Source organism: Neopelma chrysocephalum, unplaced genomic scaffold (genome assembly GCF_003984885.1).
Source record: "Neopelma chrysocephalum unplaced genomic scaffold, ASM398488v2 Primary Assembly neopelma1_26, whole genome shotgun sequence".
NCBI lineage: Eukaryota > Metazoa > Chordata > Aves > Passeriformes > Pipridae > Neopelma > Neopelma chrysocephalum.
Genome location: NW_020897695.1, coordinates 11,479,348 through 11,497,554, shown reverse-complemented (window position 1 = coordinate 11,497,554; position 18,207 = coordinate 11,479,348). Strand labels below are relative to the sequence as shown.

The following is an 18,207-nucleotide window of genomic DNA, read 5'->3' as shown; positions in this document are numbered from 1 at the left end:
GCTGATAAGAAACTGAGATTTCTTGGGGGAAAGAGGAAGAGAAATGCAGATAAGAAACTGAGATTTCTTTTCAAAAATTTATTCCAGCATGGCTAAATACAAGTTAGAATTCCTGGAAAGTCTTGACTACACAGGGACAGATACCCATAGGAGGTTCAAGTGTGACTTTTCTGAGAGAGATGTACTATGAGCATAAAATAAGGGATCAACTAGGAAAAAAATGAGAACAAAACACTGAAAAAAAATCCCAAGGTTCTGTTAATCTGTGGATCTACATATCTACCTTCCAGCTGAGAGGTCTGGAGCCTGATTTCCAGTCATCTACACCTCTGTAGCTTTAAAGGCATTATTGAAATAAATGAGTTTTTCTGCACTAAAATGTTTTAGTTGTCTAGGTTTCATCTGCAATTTTCACTGCTGTGTGCACTAACTTGCAGAGTTTTATCTTCACACAGATGCTTTTTAACAAGCAGTAAACTTTTTTCACTTCCCAGAACAGTACTCTTCTCTTAAAGTCTAATTAGCTGTGGAAACTCACATTTCTTAATCTGTTGTGCAGGAACTCTCAGTCCTTTTTGTAAGAGGAGAAAGAGATAAGGCCCACAAAATCCTTAGAAGAGGTTAAGTGCAGCCTGCCTCAGTGATAGCAGCAATCCCACCTCCCGTGATCCAAGACATAAATAGGCTGAGAATTTTAACCTTACTACTACCCAAAATGACGGTGACAATATTAGTGTCCCTCCTCCAGCTGACTGCTCCCATTTCCTCACTGAGAACCCACGTTAAGGACAAAAACAAGTGTGAAAGATTCTGCTTTTCTTTTCCATCTACATTAGCGTTCTGCTGGATCTGCGAACCCCTCTGATTCACCAGCTAGACAGGTGAGTATCAGAATAAAAGGGTTTAGTCACTAATGGGGGCAAGTAAGAAAAGTGCTCCTTTCAGTCATAGTTTAGCCATCTTGTCATATTTCTTCAGGATATTGTTCTGTTTTATTAGTGAGGCAAGACAGTTGTTAATTTTTTTGACAGAATAGATTTTTGGAAGCAAATCAAGAAGCTGAACAGTTGAAAGTTAACACCTCAAGATACGGTTGAATGCCAGCTGAAGAATTATTAAGTCAGTAAGTTTAACTTGCTGAGCTTCAAAGCGAAGTTAAAAGCAAAGTCACCTCCTCAGTCTGAAACACAAATCTGGGCCTCAAGACCAATCCCCAGCATAACACTTAAAATCTGGAAACACACAGTGATTCAGTCCCTCAGGACAAATATGTATTTGGAAACTATGAAAAATGCCACATGACACACAGAGGATCGAGCAATACATACAAAATAAATCTTTTTAGAAATGTATTCCAATAAAGCTAAAATTCAAGGGTAAAGTTCCTGGCAAGTCTATACCACACAGGGACAGAAACACAGCTCCAAGTCTCCAAACACTCAGAAATTTGTTGCAAGTGGAAAAAACCACCAGTAATAACGGAAAAGAGACAGTAGTTTCTAGTTAAGTGTTCTGCCACTTGGCTGCCCACAGCAGGCAGGAATTAGACAAAGCTGCATATCTATGAACTGAAGCAGGCTGGAGCCAAGCATAGTTTTTACACCTATAATAATGCCCCTGTTATTTAGAGCTCATTCATGGCAGACTGTTTGAAGACCATCTTCCTAATGCAATCCTAAAATGAAACTTGAGTCAGTAGCAGTCCCTTCAACAGCTTCCCTCCTTTTCTCACAACATGCAAGTTGCCTGTGTAGACAATTGTATAATAATCAAGAAAAGACTTCAAAGAACTTAAGTTCTCAAACAAGGAATATTTTCTGAAATCCAGTATTATTTAATCAGCACCAAGTAACAGGAAACAAAGCAGTTATCTACTCAACTTCATCTTCTCAGACCATCATGGATGTATTTGTGAAAGAGCAGAGGAGAAAAAGGGAAAATACATTTCAGATTACATTAACTTCAAAAGCAACCACATAGCAGAGATTAGGTGCATTAACAGGAAGTCCCCAAATAAGCTTATATGCCTATTTTTCCCTTCAAGCAGAATGCTCAAACATTCCCTCAGCTTGAGAGCACCAAGCTGAAAAGAGAAAAAAACCCTCCCATCCAAACTGAAGTGCTAAGACAACATTTTTTACAGTCCAGAGCTTGGCCCTCAGTAGAGACATAACTATCAAGGTGCAAGCTCTATTCCACCCAACCTGTCCGAAACACTGCTGGCAGCTCACTGCACACAGAAAACCATTCAGCACTTTGACTTCCAGAAAACAAAAAGCAAGTGAAAAGCATCCATGGGAGAAATTCAAACACTCTGGGAAAAATAAGCACATTAAGGGCAGATTTTCTGAAAGATGCATTTAGTTCTGCTCATGCTTATGACGAATACTGTTAGCACTCAAAAAATAAATAAAATCTCATCTCTGTGAGCACAAATCTCCTCCACATCTCACTCGCCCTCCATAAATTATTTCCCAAAGCATGTCATGATAGGTATATTTTTATCTGAGGCCAGGAGGAGGTAAATAACGTATATTTTCTAAATGGACATGCCAGTACTCATCCAAGAAAGAGGACAAATTCTGCCCGGCGGCTACAGAAGCCGCATCAGGTGCAGGGCGCTCCGAGGGAAGGACCGGGAAGGCTGAGGCTGGAAAAAAACCCAGCGCGCTCCTGTGCTCGGATACAGGAAGCGAAGGGCTTGAGAGCGGCTTGTGATAACACAAGTACCACCGTGCTGGGGACGAGGGACTCCCGCTCACCGCCCCGGCCCCTCACGGCTGGGGAAGGGACCGGGGCTGCGCCGGGGCAGCATCAGCCCCCATGGCCAGAGCGAGGGCTGCCTCCAGCCCTGCCCACATTCCCCACACCGCCCCGCCCGGCCACCCGGCCCCGAGCAGCGCCCGGGGCTGTGCAAGGAGGCGGGGGCCGCCGCCGCCCCCTCACCTCCCCCGCCGATGGGATTTACCTGGCCGGGGAGCCCGCGCTGCCCGGACCTGCCCCCACCAGCACTGCGCTTTCCCAGCGATCAGGGCGAAGGGGCGCCAAGCGGAGCCGTCGCCCCTCAGCCCCCAGCCGGCCGGGCGGGCAGCAGCCGCTACACCGCTCCCGCTGCCTCAGAGCCTGGCGCTGGAGGCCGCCATCTTAGCTCGGGCAGCGACACCGCCCCCTCGGCGCAGCCGCCGTCCCGCCCGGGGCCGTCACGGGACGCGGTCACCTGACGGGCTCTGCCTCTGCCTTCCCCTTCCCGCCGCCTCGCTCGCTCGCTCGCTCGCCCGCCCGCCCGCCCTCCTGCCTGCCTGCCTGCCTGCCTGCCTGCCTGCCTGCCTGCCTTCCTTCCTTCCTTCCCACCCTCGCCCCCTGCCCTGCCCTGTTCTGCCGGGAAGCAGGGCGGTTCCCTGCGCACGCGCCGAGGCGCTGGGTGCAAATTCCGCCCTCTCTGACTTCCCTCGTCGCCTGAGAAGTGTCGCTGACCCTCGGTCTGACGGCCGAGCGTGTGCGGCGTCAAGCTGTGAAAGGCACTTCGAACAATCAAAAACATGCTTTCTAATTATTATCCTTATTATTTGTGCGGTTTTAAAAGTAGTGTTAAATGCCACGTTAACGTTGCTGAAGCTGAATCACTGATTTATGTAGTTAGCTAACCATCCTCGAGAGTTCTTACGGGACTCTTGGGGTCCCCATGTAAGATTTCCCCAAAATTTTGCAAATCTGTGGCATCATTGTAACATCTCCTTAAAATTCCTAATGATTGGCGTGAATATTTTGAATATTTGAACATTTTGAAATATGACTCACATTGGAAGATATGATCTTACCTTTAAAAAAAGCCTTTCCTTTAAGATAGTGTCATTAAAGTCTACAGATGAAGGGAGAAATGAGGAACAAATTGTAACTGGAACTAATTATGTTGGAGAAAAAAGATCAAAATCACGGTTAATTGCTACTTTTTAATATCCTCTTCATCATCATATAAACTATCCTTTGTGTCTTATACTTTACATAAGACATTTAAATACTAGTAAGTCATTCTTTTGATAACTCTAGTTCTCTGAATCTGGGACACCATGGTAAAATAACGCTAATGGGAAAATAACATTACTTTTGGGAAGCTGATAAATTGCTTTTGCTTACAGACCTACAAGGGAAAAAAAGATTTAATGTTTTATTAATATACTAGGAAATGCAGAAATCTAACTTCAGAGGGAGGTCGTATGACTCAGAAGAGTTTCTTTGGCTGAGTGCATGGAAAAGTTTTTGGACAGGCTTGGAGCGATTTATGGTTTTGTTGATTAGTTGGCTCAGAGCATTTTTTTGTTCAGGGGGGTTATATTTTGCCTTAGTACTTTTTTTGCGTTTTAGGTAGGTAAAACACATCAAGTAAAGCAGCAGCTTGTTAGATTTTTATTACTTGAGAACAAAGAATAACATTTGCATAACAGTGTAACAAAGTAGTAATCAATATTTTAATAGATTTTAATCAGACAGCACAGATTATATTTCAGTATATTTATTCAGCTCAAGCTAGTATTTCAGTAACTATGTGTTTTCCTCTATTTTTGGACATGCTTTTGTGTAAGTAGTGATGTTAACTTTGTAATGCGAACGACTGATAAAAGAAAAGGAGGACACAGATTAAGATTGAGAAAATATGAGAGAAAGTGAAATAATAATTTTGAAACTATTATTCAGAGAAAAATAAAACAAGAAATGTGTGTTTAGCAGTTCAGACAGGCAGTAATGGAAATTATATTGTACAACATGGTACAATCTCTTTCAGAGATTAAAGTAGACCAGGATTTCATAACTGTTTAATTGTAAAGTGTGTGTGAAATTACACTATATGCAGACAACAGCATTCTAGTTTGCTTGGTTTTTTCTTAGGATATGATACTACTCTATATTTTTAGAGATAGGGTCTCATTTTTCTGCTTAACTTAAGGTTTGTGGAAATCTGGAAAAAAAAGTTGTGGGTTTAACACCTTCTTCCAATATAAAAGTTTACGATTTTATTTTAAAAAGCTATAAAAAAGAAAGTGAACAAAATCCTCACTCCATTAATGCCAATGGTAGATTTATTATTAGCTGTGTCTGACACAGGTAGTGTTTCACCCTTGGTTTTCCCAGTCACTTACAGAGTCAGGAATCATATTAGAGCAATTATCATTATTAAAATAAGAATAACAAAACACAGTTTTGATGCCTTCTTGAAAGATAAAATGTTAAATTGCTTCGATCCACTTCGGAGAAGCAAATCCATATTTATTTCTTCTAAATCTTTCATCTGAAGTACTGCAAATGTCAATCTGACCTTGTCTGTTCAAATACTTTAATTTCCAAAAGAGTTCGGGCCATCTCCAATCTGGAGAGCAAGGTCTTTCCTTACCATCCTATAACTGAAATCTGGAAGGAAGGAAGAGTTCTGGTCCACTACTAAATAATTAATACTCCACCAGCTATTTTGGTGATCAGCACCTGTTCTGACAGACTGTGATTTAGGATGGCTGAATTCTTCAAGCACACTACAGTACGGATACAGGAGAGAGCCAGTGCTAGGATTCTCTGCAGCAACAGTAAATACAATGACTGTAAATACATCCTATAATAACAGAGATCCTAATATTTTTAAAGCAGGTATATTGTGGTTTACAGCAATAACAAAGAACAAGTGTCTACCTAGCCTGCAAGCAGCAAGCAAAGGACAAATTAACTTCCTTTCCTGATACTGTCTCGAATGATGGGACAGAATTTTCACCTGTTTGGAGAAAGGAGAGATTCTTCCACCCTTCCTTGTCTTACAAGAAAATAAGTTCCTATCAGAACTGGGAATAGTTACATCACCTTTTTATTCACAATATATTCGGAGAGTGCAGGACCATCCACTCTGAGATCGACTACTGTTTTTCTACCATGAAGTAATGAGGATCTGTCCAGCCTTCTTAAAGACTGGATCTAAGTGGTACACCACAGCTTAGTATAAATTTAAGATAATTAAGAGGAAATATGCTTACTACTTGTAATTTTTAGATGCCCAAATAACAATAACAATATCCTTTGATGACTAAATCATAGGACTTGACTGAGAGAGGGTAACAGAAAGATTTTGTAAGGGACAAGACGGAGGGAAATGTACAAGTCCTACCCAAAACTAATTAAATAGCATGCCTTTGAAAACCTCTGTCCTGAATCTCATCACTTTTACTCCTAGTTTGTTGCAGATGCCAAAATGCAGGTTACACAGAGGGCCTTCGGGAAAATCAGACCCACATTACTGCATCAGTCTTCTACTCTTTGTTATCCCAAAGATGCATTAAGACTATGCTGACAATTTGCCAGCAGTTCAAAGCTCACATGTATCTTGACATATTTTGTCTAAAAATACATGCAGATAGTATTGATAATTTATCTTCTCTGTGCCATTAATTAAAAGGTAACTTCTGGATGCTCCCTTTTAATAATTCTAAATTTCCTGGTAGACTCGTCTAATGATAACTTGTTATCTCAGCTAATAGCTTGATAGTACCTGTAGCCTAAGCTAATTAGCTTCATGATAAATTTTGTTGAATTACTAATAAGCACCCTCAATAAAGTGATTCATGCCAATCTGTATTCATATTCATAGCATTCCTCTTGACTACTCTTGTTTGGATAATGCTTTAATTTTGGCATGAACATATGAGCAGTAAATACTCCCATAACAACTTTTGATCTCTTCGTTCACCTATAGCCCTGTGTAACCTGGTCTTTTTGGTGTGTCTTTGAAAGTTAACCTACAGATTATCTTTTAACTCTTTTGCCTTCCAATAGATAGGTTCCAATATTAGTTGCAATCCAGTCTTAGTAGTTTATGTGGGTGCATCTGGTGTAAGAAAAGTGAATATAACAGATTTACTTAATATCTCAGATGTCATTCACAGTAAAATGAGTCTTTTCATGGAACTAAATAACAATTCACAATGATGTAACAGCTACTAAGAGAACTACAATATATTTAAAAAGTGTGGTTATATTTTTTCAAAGGGAAAAGTAAAGGAGAAATGTATTGTTTATTGCATGTGAAAGAAAATAGCAACTATTTCATAGAGCAAGTCTTTAACTACCTTCTTTTTTCATTGCATTTAGCCAGGTTGTATACATCTGAAAAAACTCTTGTACACATATTTTCAGTGGAAACCTTGATAAAATACGACAATGAAAATTTCCGTATACTTTGTTCGTCATGGGGACGCTTCAGCTTAGGTAAACTTACCTAAGCCTGCTTAAGGTAAACTGCTCTTTGAAATATCTGGCTCTTGGGGACCATTTTGTGACAGAAGGTACTGCAGATGTCCCAGTCTTTCCACTGTTGACCCATAGCCCATGCAGTGTGTGCTGGTTTAAAAGTTAACCAGCAAGGGAAAATGATATCTGCAGGATAACTCAGGCTGGGAAAATTAATGCTCATAGGTATTTAATAACCCTCTAGTGGATGCCAACTTAATTCTGTTTTTAGTTACTATTAATATTCTTCTCAGAGATCTGTGTTGCAGATCTAGATGTGATATATGATATAATCCCACATCATAATTATCTAGTCTTAAAATAAACCCGGAGAATTATACATTTACACACATAAACAACTATGCAATATTGTCACTGTAAAACCAAAAGTATTTAGGAGTTAAAAAATTCCAGAAGATTAGGATTGCCTTTGCAAATAGTTGCATGCTTATGTACTATATTTTTCCGTGGGAACTTTGCCTTATTTACTCCAGAAGATGAAAGGACTCATTGAATACACATGCATGCTATACTGTCTTCTATTCACATTGCTCAGTTTGCTGGCCCAAGATTTACTTAGTGTATACTATACCAACTCTATTATTCAAGCCTCAGATTTACTCATTTCCATGTTGACATTTCTGTGACATTCTTCAGTACACTGAGTGCTCTAGGAGCATGAATTAATTTATTTTCACAACATCCTTCTGCCTCTAATATTTGGCTAATTGAAAGAACATTAATGTTTCTTTTTCTGTATAGTCTTGTGTATAATGTCCAAATATCCCAGCACAACCTTTAAAAATTATGGATTTTTTAACACACTTCTCCTCTGAAAAAAAAGGCAGCAAAATTGATCTCTCCCTGTCTCTTTCTATGGACAGGAGAACCAAAACAGATGACAAGGTACCTTGCAGGTTTCTTCAACTTCTTGATCTATGTGACAGTGTGTCATGTCATGTTTTACATGTGTTACATATTTGAGAACATGCTCCAATCTTATGAAATTCTTAAGACATGGAATTGTCAACTTCTTTGTTAATTTATTTGTTAGAGTTTGCTTATTGAAAGGGCTAAGTTACATTCAAATGCTAGCTCAGGACTAGGAATGCTACTAATTTGAGAAACTGGACATTGACAGAGTGGCCAAGATTTATGTTCAGCAATTAGTGTAACAAAAAAGAAAAAAAATCCAAAAAAATTGATTCTGAACACTGAAATATTTCAGGAGCAGAGTGAATTAGTGGGACAGTAGGAAAATTCAGTCATAGGAATGTTTTGGTAGAACTACTCAGAATCACAGTGTTATTCCTTGAATGTATCTATAGCTGCAGTGCCTTCCAGGTATTTAAGTTTGGTCATCTAAATCAAAAGGACCTCTGAAAACCAAACAACAGGTTCTCTCCTTGTGCAGTACAGTTTTCATCAGCAAGAGTTATGAAGAAGTCACTTATATATTCTTGATTCCCCACTGCAACCTGTACAGCATGTAGAGGAAAAGTAAGTATTAATTCTCTGATTCCCTAGCCTGGGGACAAATCCCAGAATTAGAAATGAGTGAGATTACAATGCCCAACAGAAATAATTGTGGACAAAGCAACAAAGGAATTTTTTACCTTGCCCACAGTACCTCAGAGAGTCAGAAAAGTCTTACTATTTTCAGAGTAAGAATGTTCTTGAGAATATCTGGTCTTTCTACCATCAAAAATTTTCCATGAAGCACAGAGAAGAACAGAGAAGATTATAATGACATAACTTGAAGGCCAAGCCTTTGAAATCATAGCCATGTGAGAAAGAATGTGAATCAGAAGGATTCTTTCATTTTTCTTTTTTTTTTTTTAAACCTTCCCATAGTCCAGTGCTATGCTCTTTACCATTTAGAATGACTCTGGGAGCTCAGAAATGCAGACTAACCATTTATGAATGATACATCTGCAAGGTGGTTTTGCAAAAATGAAAGAACATTTTGTGGCCTAATAATATTCCCCAACTCTAATTCTTCTGTGAATAGATCACTACTAATAACTGCAGCAGCAATGAAAAGGCTTCTGGCTGAAAGGTCCAATTTTCATAATATGTGGAAGTTGTATTGTTTTTATAACAATTTAATCTCAAGCATTATCCTAGTACTGGTGAGAGACCCCCACCACCAACAATAGCTTAATTCCCTATATGCAGGATCCACAAGCAGAACACATTTTCATGATGGATTTTAAAAAAAATGTGTTTTGGTTTCATAAAAGTTCAATTAAACAACATAATTTAATAATAAAACAAAGAATGTAATTATCTGTTTACTGGCAGTCAGGAAGTCCACATTAGTTCGAAAGCTGTTTTGCTGAGCTGTGTTCAACTTCTCAAAGCTTTCAGTTGTTTCGTTATGAGATTTCACCAGACACCCCTGGCTCCAGCACCATGGCACAGAAAATGGGATGCCCAACACCTACTGCTTTGCACATTTTGGATGCTGCTGCTTAATATCTACCCCTGCTCTTCACAGAAACTGTTTACAACTATTTCAAAGGTTAGTATAGCCTTGTGTATATGTGGTTTGTAGTATACACATCTTACTATACACTGCTTCACTTAAGCTGCTCTCTCCCTACCCCTGTCCTTTTTTGCCATGGAAAACTGAAAATTCACTGTAGTGATTTTGCTTTCACCTCACTTCAGTCAGAATACCTAAAAATCATCAGCAATGGTATTTTAGACTATATTCCTATGTGTAGCTTTACATCTTGATGTGACTTCCTACTGCAAAGAACGGCACACAAAGCCCTGCATGGCAGAGCTGGCATGTCACACACTGATGGCAGAAGGTGCATCTGATTTAATTGGTATTTAAACCTGGAACTCCTGATAGAGACAGAAAAAGCCTTGATCCTGGGAGCTGTGCCTCCCCTTGATGCAGACAGATCTCAGATCTGAAAGGTCATGGACAATTACCCTACCCAGTCCTTGATTCTGAATTTCCAAATAGCAACCAACATAATGCAGGCTCTCCCTTTCCCTCTGGCAACTTTCAGGACTTGATTTCAGTGATATACTAGAGTCCTTGACAATCATTGTGTCATGTTTGTGTTGTGATTTCAGCATAATGCTGCATCACTCTTCTAAATAAATATCCAGTGTAATGTCAAATATCTACAAATAAGTAATTCTGGTATTAAAACATTAAAGCCTCCTGCCATCTCAGACTGTTGGATGGACCAGAACCTGTAGGTCAGGACAGGCAGCCACCAAATCTCCTTGGTACTACAGGGCCAACAAGCTCCAGTGGGCACACAAGTCACTGACCTCCTTGTCCCTGTAGCACCAAGGAGACCCGGAGCAAGCAGGATCCAGACAGAGATGAGTGGCTGCTGACATTTGGGTAGTGCACTGAGGAGGCTTTTTGCTGAACCTTGGACCTGATCATTCATCTTGGCAGGAAAAGGCAGCAGATTAAGACATTGTCTTAATCATTGTTGGTGCACCTGCAAATAATGACATGGTGGAGCCCATGGAGAAAAATAAAGTGATTGAACCCGTGTAGGTGGGCTCACTGGTATTCCCTATAGGCATATTCTCGCCCTCATTGTTCACAGGCAAGAGGTTTGGTCATTTATGTGAGAAATGTATTAAATTCTCTGTGCAATACTAGTGATCACTAGTGCTGGTCTGAATGAGGGTGGGGCATATTACTAGGCAACACACCCTCTCCTTGGAAGAAGGCTTTGAAGAGATGGGCTCAGATGCTTATGAAGCTGGGGTGATGAGTTATTTACAGTGGTAATCAGATTACATCCATGTTAACAACAGAAGGAGAATGTAGCATTATACTGCAATAATGCTAAACTGCGTTGCAAACATGGGACATAGAGAAACTAATAGTTTGCCTTTCCCTTTTTATTGAATAACATCTACAGTGTAAGAATGCTGGACACAGTGAGTCATAAAAAGAGCATTGGTCAGCATGATTTTCAGGCTCTTTCCTGTTTCCTGTAATAAGCAGAAGCAGTGATTTGGAAATTTCTGTTTTCTTTTGAGTTGGTAGATATTTTTTCTTAGGTCTTTACAGTTTCACCTTCATTTTCCTCGTGCTGTTACTGGTTTCGTTTTTCTCAATATGACAGAATCAAGGATTCCCCTACCTATTTCTCAGTATTGTGGAGATACTGGTATTTCAGCTTCCAATGATGAAAGAGTATTTCATCTTTAATATCCAGATCACTGGGTCATTTGGCTGAATTAATGGAAAACAGAATCTGAGCAAGCACAAGAAGCAAGGCAGAAATACATGCAGCAGGTTAACACTCCTTCTAACATCCATTTCAGGCAGTATATTATCCATATTATCTTCCTACACTTTTTGCTTTGCTTTGACAGAGATCGTGACCATCAAATAGTATATGAGGCATATGCTGTAGTTTTTAAGCATAAGCATATGGCTACTTATGTAATCATATTTAGTGCTAGTTTGTTTTTTGGCCAAATTTCCCTGAACTTCTGCTGTCCCATTTTTAGTGTATGGCAGAGAGGCATGTAAGAAAAGAAACTTGAATATATCCTTATTTACACCTCTTAATTTATGGAAAATAAGTTATTATTGTATTATATTAATAAAACAGTTTGGATTATATGAATTAATCAGTTGTTTCAGAAATTACTTAACAGTGAACTGACATTAGCTAGTGTGCTTATTTAATTAGTGGGTTAGCAAGTAAGTGCTATCCTCTTGAGAGGAGGGTACACTAAGTTTAAAAATGCTTGAACTGTCCCTCAATTGAGGTGATGTTATAGCGGCAATGAAAAGGGCTATGTTCTCTATCCTACAAGCTCAGAATTCTTTTGTTTCTGCTTTTAGTCCAAATTCCATTTTGAAAAGAGGAATATCTCCCACTATTAGGGTGTCAAGAATAAAATTCATGAATATATAAACCAATTTCATAATTGTTCAAGCTTTTCACCAATACTTTTCCCTCACAATCTGCAAAAACAAGTGATTTGTTAGCAAAAAAGGCAATAAGCCTTTTTTGAACTGAACATGTTCAAACTGAATCTTTTATGAAGAGGTAATTATTTGCATAAGACCAGATATGCTGATTAATTACTTCAATGTGCATCTTATGATCTGAAGTGACCTGACCCTTACAAGAAAATGTTTCTATGCAGAAATAAGATTGAAGCCAATAGGGTATACTGCATATTTTATATAGAAATAACCTAAAACTGAATTGTTAGTTCATTGTATTTGAATAAACTAAGCATTTTGGTAGTCCTTGAGAGAAAATGAAGTATTTTATTTATTTATCTTCTGTTCTTTTCTTATGTAAAAGTGGCTAGCAATTATGTCTTTGAATGAAACTTGTTTTTCTCTCTGACCAGTGCTTAGAGATCTGGTGCACTCAGTTTTTTAGGAACACCAATATAGCTTTTGACAGAAGCACAAAGTGATGACTCAGCACATGGCAGATAAAAGACAAACTGTTCAGTTTGGCCCTAAATTTATTTTAGTTCAACCAGTAAACGGGCACAGCATGGACTTTGCTGATTAAAAGAAAAACTAAAAAAACCTGAAGCTGTGTTTGACAATGTTGCAAATTGTAACAAGCTTATCACATAGGATTCTGTTTCCTTTTATTTTCAGGTCCTGATATAGCTACTGGCTTCAGGCATCCTTATGCAGAATATTACTGTTTCATTGTGGATTGGTTTTGGTTTTTTTTCCCCTAGGAGGATTTATTTCTTCCTCTCCAGGTCCTAGAGAGACTTAATAGCCCTGTCCAAAATTTGAGATGTCTGCAGCTTACCATGTTGTTCCTTGTTTCACTGCTCATGCCCTTAGTATCTAGCCAGACCTACCTCTGCAAGCCTTTGCTTATTCAAGTACTCTTGGTGTGAGTGATCAGTCAATGGAACTCTGCATGTGTGATGAGTAAGCACACAGGTGAGGATTTCCAGGAGGTGGCTGCAAGTATATTGCACATCTTCACATTCTCTTCACTATTTTTGATCTCATATGTACTTTTTTTGTCTGTTCTTCATGTGTTGAGCGTACTTCAAGCAGCATTGCTCTGTACTACAGAAGGCAACACAAAGTCAGTAACCAGTGTCTGATCATTAACTTCAGCTACCTCAAGAAGTGCCTTTTTTTTAGTGTGATTACTACTATTAAAAGCAGTATAAATTTATTGCAACAATAAACTGGCTTTTATTATATCATAATTTTCAGTAGTTACACTAGTACAAGATCTCAAAGGAGAATTTGGAGGTGGGAATTTCCTTGCCATGAGTCATTTCTCAAGTTACTACAGTCATATCCATTAATAGCTTGGAGGTTTAGAATTTTTATGTTCTAAATCTTCCCAAAATTAGAAAACTACAAAGTTTCAAGCTTGCTGGGCCTGAAACAGCTGTTTCTAGAATAAGTATGTTCTTCATTGATTTCTGATGGAAAGCTTGTATCTGTGTGTGGCAACAGCATCTGACTTCAGATGACAAAAGGTTGAAAAATCCCCAGCTGAAATTCCTGCAGCCAGACAGAGTGGCCAGATATGATGGGTTAGATCAGTCATTGTAATCACCAAGAAGTGAGAAAATGCTGATGGAAAGTCTGGTCAGCATGGAAATTTAATATAGCAGAGATAAGCTTGGAATCAACAGCTGCACTGATCAAAGATGGTTTTTCTCTGTTTTTCCATTTGTGGGTTCTGTTGTACTAGCTGACTACAGGAGTTAAGCACAGATTAAAATGAACACAGGCTAAGAGGAGGGCAGAAAAACATAATCATCCTCTGAAGTTTTGGCATTGAATATGACTGAATAGAAGTTCTTGTCTGTGAAAAAAATCACTGGGTAATCTCTGAGCCAAATGTAGTGAAGTCTGCTATTTTCTGAGGCAACAAGATCTCTTCTTTTGACACTAACTTACCTATCAACTTCCTGCACATGTTATCTAGAAGAAAATTGTTAATAATATCTTTTCTACTCCTTTAAAAAAGAAGTTAGTTCTGGAAGGGCAGAACTGGCCTCTTAACATCCAAGATGAATTTGGCTCCAGATTCGGAAGCATCAAAGTGGGCTGGATCCCATTTAAAACAAGCTTTCTTGTGATTTAGGTGGGAAGCTGCAAACACGAGAGCTTGTCTAAGCAGTAGGTGGCAGACTGCTCCCAGTAATCTGCAGGAAGTTGTGACTCAGCCTTTCTTAATGCCGACGGGGCTGTATCTTAAGGTGATGTGAAGAGAGATGTAAAGATGGAGAGATTCCTAGGGTTCAAGCAGTCTACCTGCTTTCATAGAGCATGCTGGGGATTCTCTGGTCAGCAGTTGCCAGGAGAGGGGATGTTGCTTCTACACGCCCTGTACTATCAGTTCCTAAAATAACTGTGGCAGTTTACCCTGCCCTGCAGCAGCTGGGTGACCTTGGTCTTGTTTTGAAAGATTTGCCACTGTTGATACTGAGTTAGCACTCTTATGGCTTTGACATCTCTACAAATCATTATGCTTGTAGGTTTGTCGCTACGCAGAAATCCCTCTTAACTCCAGATACCTCAAGAAGTTTTTTAACCAAAATAGAGTTTAGCACATGGAATTATATGTCTGAGGATGTCAATAGATACACCAAGGCCTCCAGTGATCTCTGCATACACAAAATAGCTTCTCTACAGTACCAAAAAACCTGTCCAGTCTTTTGACAAGGCCTTTTTTTTTTCCTTTCTTTTTTCTTTTTTTGTTTTGGTGCTTGCTTTCCCTAAATGATACTAACCTGGAAGAAATCTACTTCTCTCTTTAGAGCAGATTGTATTTCAAATTTAAATTCATCTTGAGGGGTTTCCCCAGTGCCCTACTGCTAATAATTAATGCACGTAAGGAAATACTTTGTCCCTTAGCTTTTGTCTCTTATGTTTCATTGCAAGAGAAGCTTGTGGTGCTTACATAAACTGTTTTTCCCATCACGCTTGTTTCTCATGCCACTATTTTGCTGCCAAATGCTCTGTCTTATGTGTACCAAGACATTTCCTTCCCACCTAGGACTAGGTTCTTGTATTAAAAAACCACACAACACAATGGTTTGTAAACACTTGGTGGAGCTGCCCATCCACTATGCAAAAATATTGGATTTGATTTATGGAATGATATGCTTAGCGTTCACCAGATTATCTAAACCTGGTTTGTCACCAGAGAAGATTTAAAAGCGAAAGAATCTGATTTTCACAATAGGAAAAGCATCATAAAAGTACCAAATAACCAAACACTATGGAATTTACATTTTTATTAAGATTATGCTTATTTTAACTGCTTCTGTATTTGAGATAACTTTTGAGACTGATCCTTTAGGCTCTGCTAGTGGGACATCACATGAGTATGCAGAAGCATAGTTCTTTTGGTTTTTCTTTCCTGCTCAGGCTATTTAACATTTCTACTGCATGCTTTGGTTAGACTAAGATTATGCTGTCAGTCTTCAAGATGCTTTCTCTTGCTTCTATCTTTCTTAAAACATGATGGAATTACTTTACAAGTTACACATGATGAAACATATAGATTGTCCTTTCTCAAGAAAAAAAAGAAAAAAAACCGCTTTGTCAAAAGACTGGATCTCCGAGTGTCTTTTCCGTTTGCCATGTTAACTTGCTGTCAGTTTTACATCAGCTGCTTAGTGCATAAATGAAAGATTGCTTTGAGAATTGCTTTGAGAATGGGATATTGCCACAGTTCCCCTCCTTCCTCCCTCATATACACTCATTCAGACTTAGGGAAAATCATGAGTAGTCCTGTCACAATAACACTTACTAGGGCTCAATGAACATGTAAGCACATGGTGGGAGACAAAAGCATCTCCACGAAGAAGAGAAAGAACAGCTTCAGGACCATCTCAACCATTTCTTGACAGAAGAGCTCATTTTCAAAATTGTTAGATTTTATTATTAGAAACCTCCCCAAACCATACTATTCTATGACCATTCCTATAGCATTTCCAGTTTTCTTAGAATTTACTTTGAACACTGAAGTTGAGCGTGGTGATTAAAATGAAGAGTTGAGGGGATTAAAGTCTCGTTTTGTTCACATCTATGGCCAAATATCTTCAGTGGTTAAAATATGTAAAAGTAAGCTTATACCACTCACTGTAGTTTAGTATCTTTGTTGTCCTTCACCTCCATCCTACCAGTAGTTTAGAGGTGAGAGCAAATTCAAGAGAAGACAACTCAATAACTGTGCTGGAGATAGGCTAACTACACATGGTATGGCTTAATATTACCTCTCTTTGCCAGCTTCTTCTTTCTAAAGATTCAAGTGAACTGAGTGAATTGAAAGTTAGGCCTGCATTTGTTGAAAGGAGATTTCCATATGCTTATTTGAAGAGTCTTTGAGACTACAGTGTTTTTTGATCCACATCTTCCTTTACTAAGAAAAGAAGAGTCTGTTGTGCATAACTGGATTGATAAGGCTCTCTTCCACCAGAATATTACAGAGGATACGCAAGATTCTCATGAAGGGCTGCTTATACCAGTGGCAAATGGTCTCATCTATATACAAGTGTAACATGCTGTGTCTGAATTGTTCACCTGCCCTGGAGGAGGTGGCCCATTCTGTAAAAGTATTTCTGTATATGTATTCTAATTAAACAAGTGAAGAAACTGTTGTAGAACAAGCAGTAATTTACTAATCACATCCATTTTAATCTTGAGTGCCTGTGGTTCAAAGATTCTGAACAAGAATCTGCCTTCAGATCTGCTTCAGCTCTTGCTGCTTTCTGAAGAGCAGACAGGAGATACTTTGAGAATACCTTGGAGTGGAAAGAATGAAGGAGCTCCACTTCCAAGAATTACTGGAAATTGCCTCAGACAGCTCAATAGTTGTGGGGATTACAGAATTTTGCTAGTCTTCCTGTAATTATTTATCCAAATGCTGTCATGACTCGTATTTTAGAGAATGGAGGACATATGCTTACCTATTTTGACCTTGAGTTACAGGTTTTTCAGTTCATATATCATTTTTATTCTCATCTTCCTAAGGATAAAACTTTATGATCATTCTGCATTTTGCAGCTTTTCTTTCCATAGTTTATAGGGTAGATGAGCTAGTTTATAGGGTAAATGAGCTAGCAGAATTTCTATCTCCTCTGAAATCAAGGGCTCCCTATAGGAACAGAGCAAGAGATTTAGCTGCTGTAAACCAAGCACAGAGAAATTACCTTTTTTGACATGGACATGACTCCAGCTAAATATATAGAGAGATGGAGCCAGGACAATTTTGGTTTACCTGTATCTACTTTGAACTGATAAATTGTATCTTTCATCTCTCTACAGATATTTTAAAAGGTACTGGAAAGTCCATCTGCCAGATGGAAAAATTTGACAATGTACTATTAGTCTCAGGAGAGGAAGTAGTGTGATTCTACTAAGAGAAATTACAGAAATTAGCACAACAGGACTTGGTCTTTTTAACTGTCTTTCCAATTGTACCTGATCTCCTAGACATGGTCTTGCAGGTCTTGCCAGTGCTATAATGCTTTTGGAGGTGAAGTTGCCTAGTCATAGAAGAGACCATGTAATGTAATAGTTCAAATGATGTGCTATTATTTCAATAGCAACTCATGTTTATTTGTTTGAGTATAAATACTCTGCAACTTCTGATGAACAAGCATTATTGTCTAAATTAATAAAGTTAGCTGTTAATAGGTGAATTTCCATCTTTCATCCCCATCTTTGTAAGAAATGTTATACAATCCTAAGCAATATTGCTGACAGCACCTCAACATGGATTTGTATGGGCCAGCCTCTACCCATCCATTTCAAATTCCAGCATGGTAAATCATTATTATTCTTCATAGAGTAGAAGTTTTAGCATTTTTTATTTGTGGAGAAAAATTTAGAAATGTAACTATTGTCTTTTGGAGTTTAATCCAAACTTAAGAATTTTTGAACTAAATAGATTTTCCTTTTTTTTTATCCCAAATACGGTG

General features: G+C 38.7%; 1 protein-coding gene and 1 long non-coding RNA gene across 5 annotated transcripts in view; one reads left to right on the top strand and one right to left on the bottom strand.

Annotated features, from left to right (window-relative positions):
- DNAJC13 (DnaJ heat shock protein family (Hsp40) member C13) overlaps positions 1–3,156 on the bottom strand; it is a 56,156-nt gene extending 53,000 nt beyond the window's left edge. For all 4 annotated transcript variants that reach the window (XM_027675542.1, XM_027675539.1, XM_027675540.1 and 1 more), the window contains exon 1: positions 2,969–3,156. The gene's annotated coding sequence lies outside the window, so the exon portion shown is untranslated. The remainder of the gene's footprint in view (positions 1–2,968) is intronic.
- A 3,972-nt stretch (positions 3,157–7,128) lies between these two features.
- Positions 7,129–18,207, top strand: part of LOC113963950 — a 19,958-nt gene continuing 8,879 nt past the window's right edge. The window contains exons 1-2 of the long non-coding RNA XR_003533016.1: positions 7,129–7,264; positions 9,631–9,784. This is a non-coding gene — a long non-coding RNA (uncharacterized LOC113963950). The remainder of the gene's footprint in view (positions 7,265–9,630; positions 9,785–18,207) is intronic.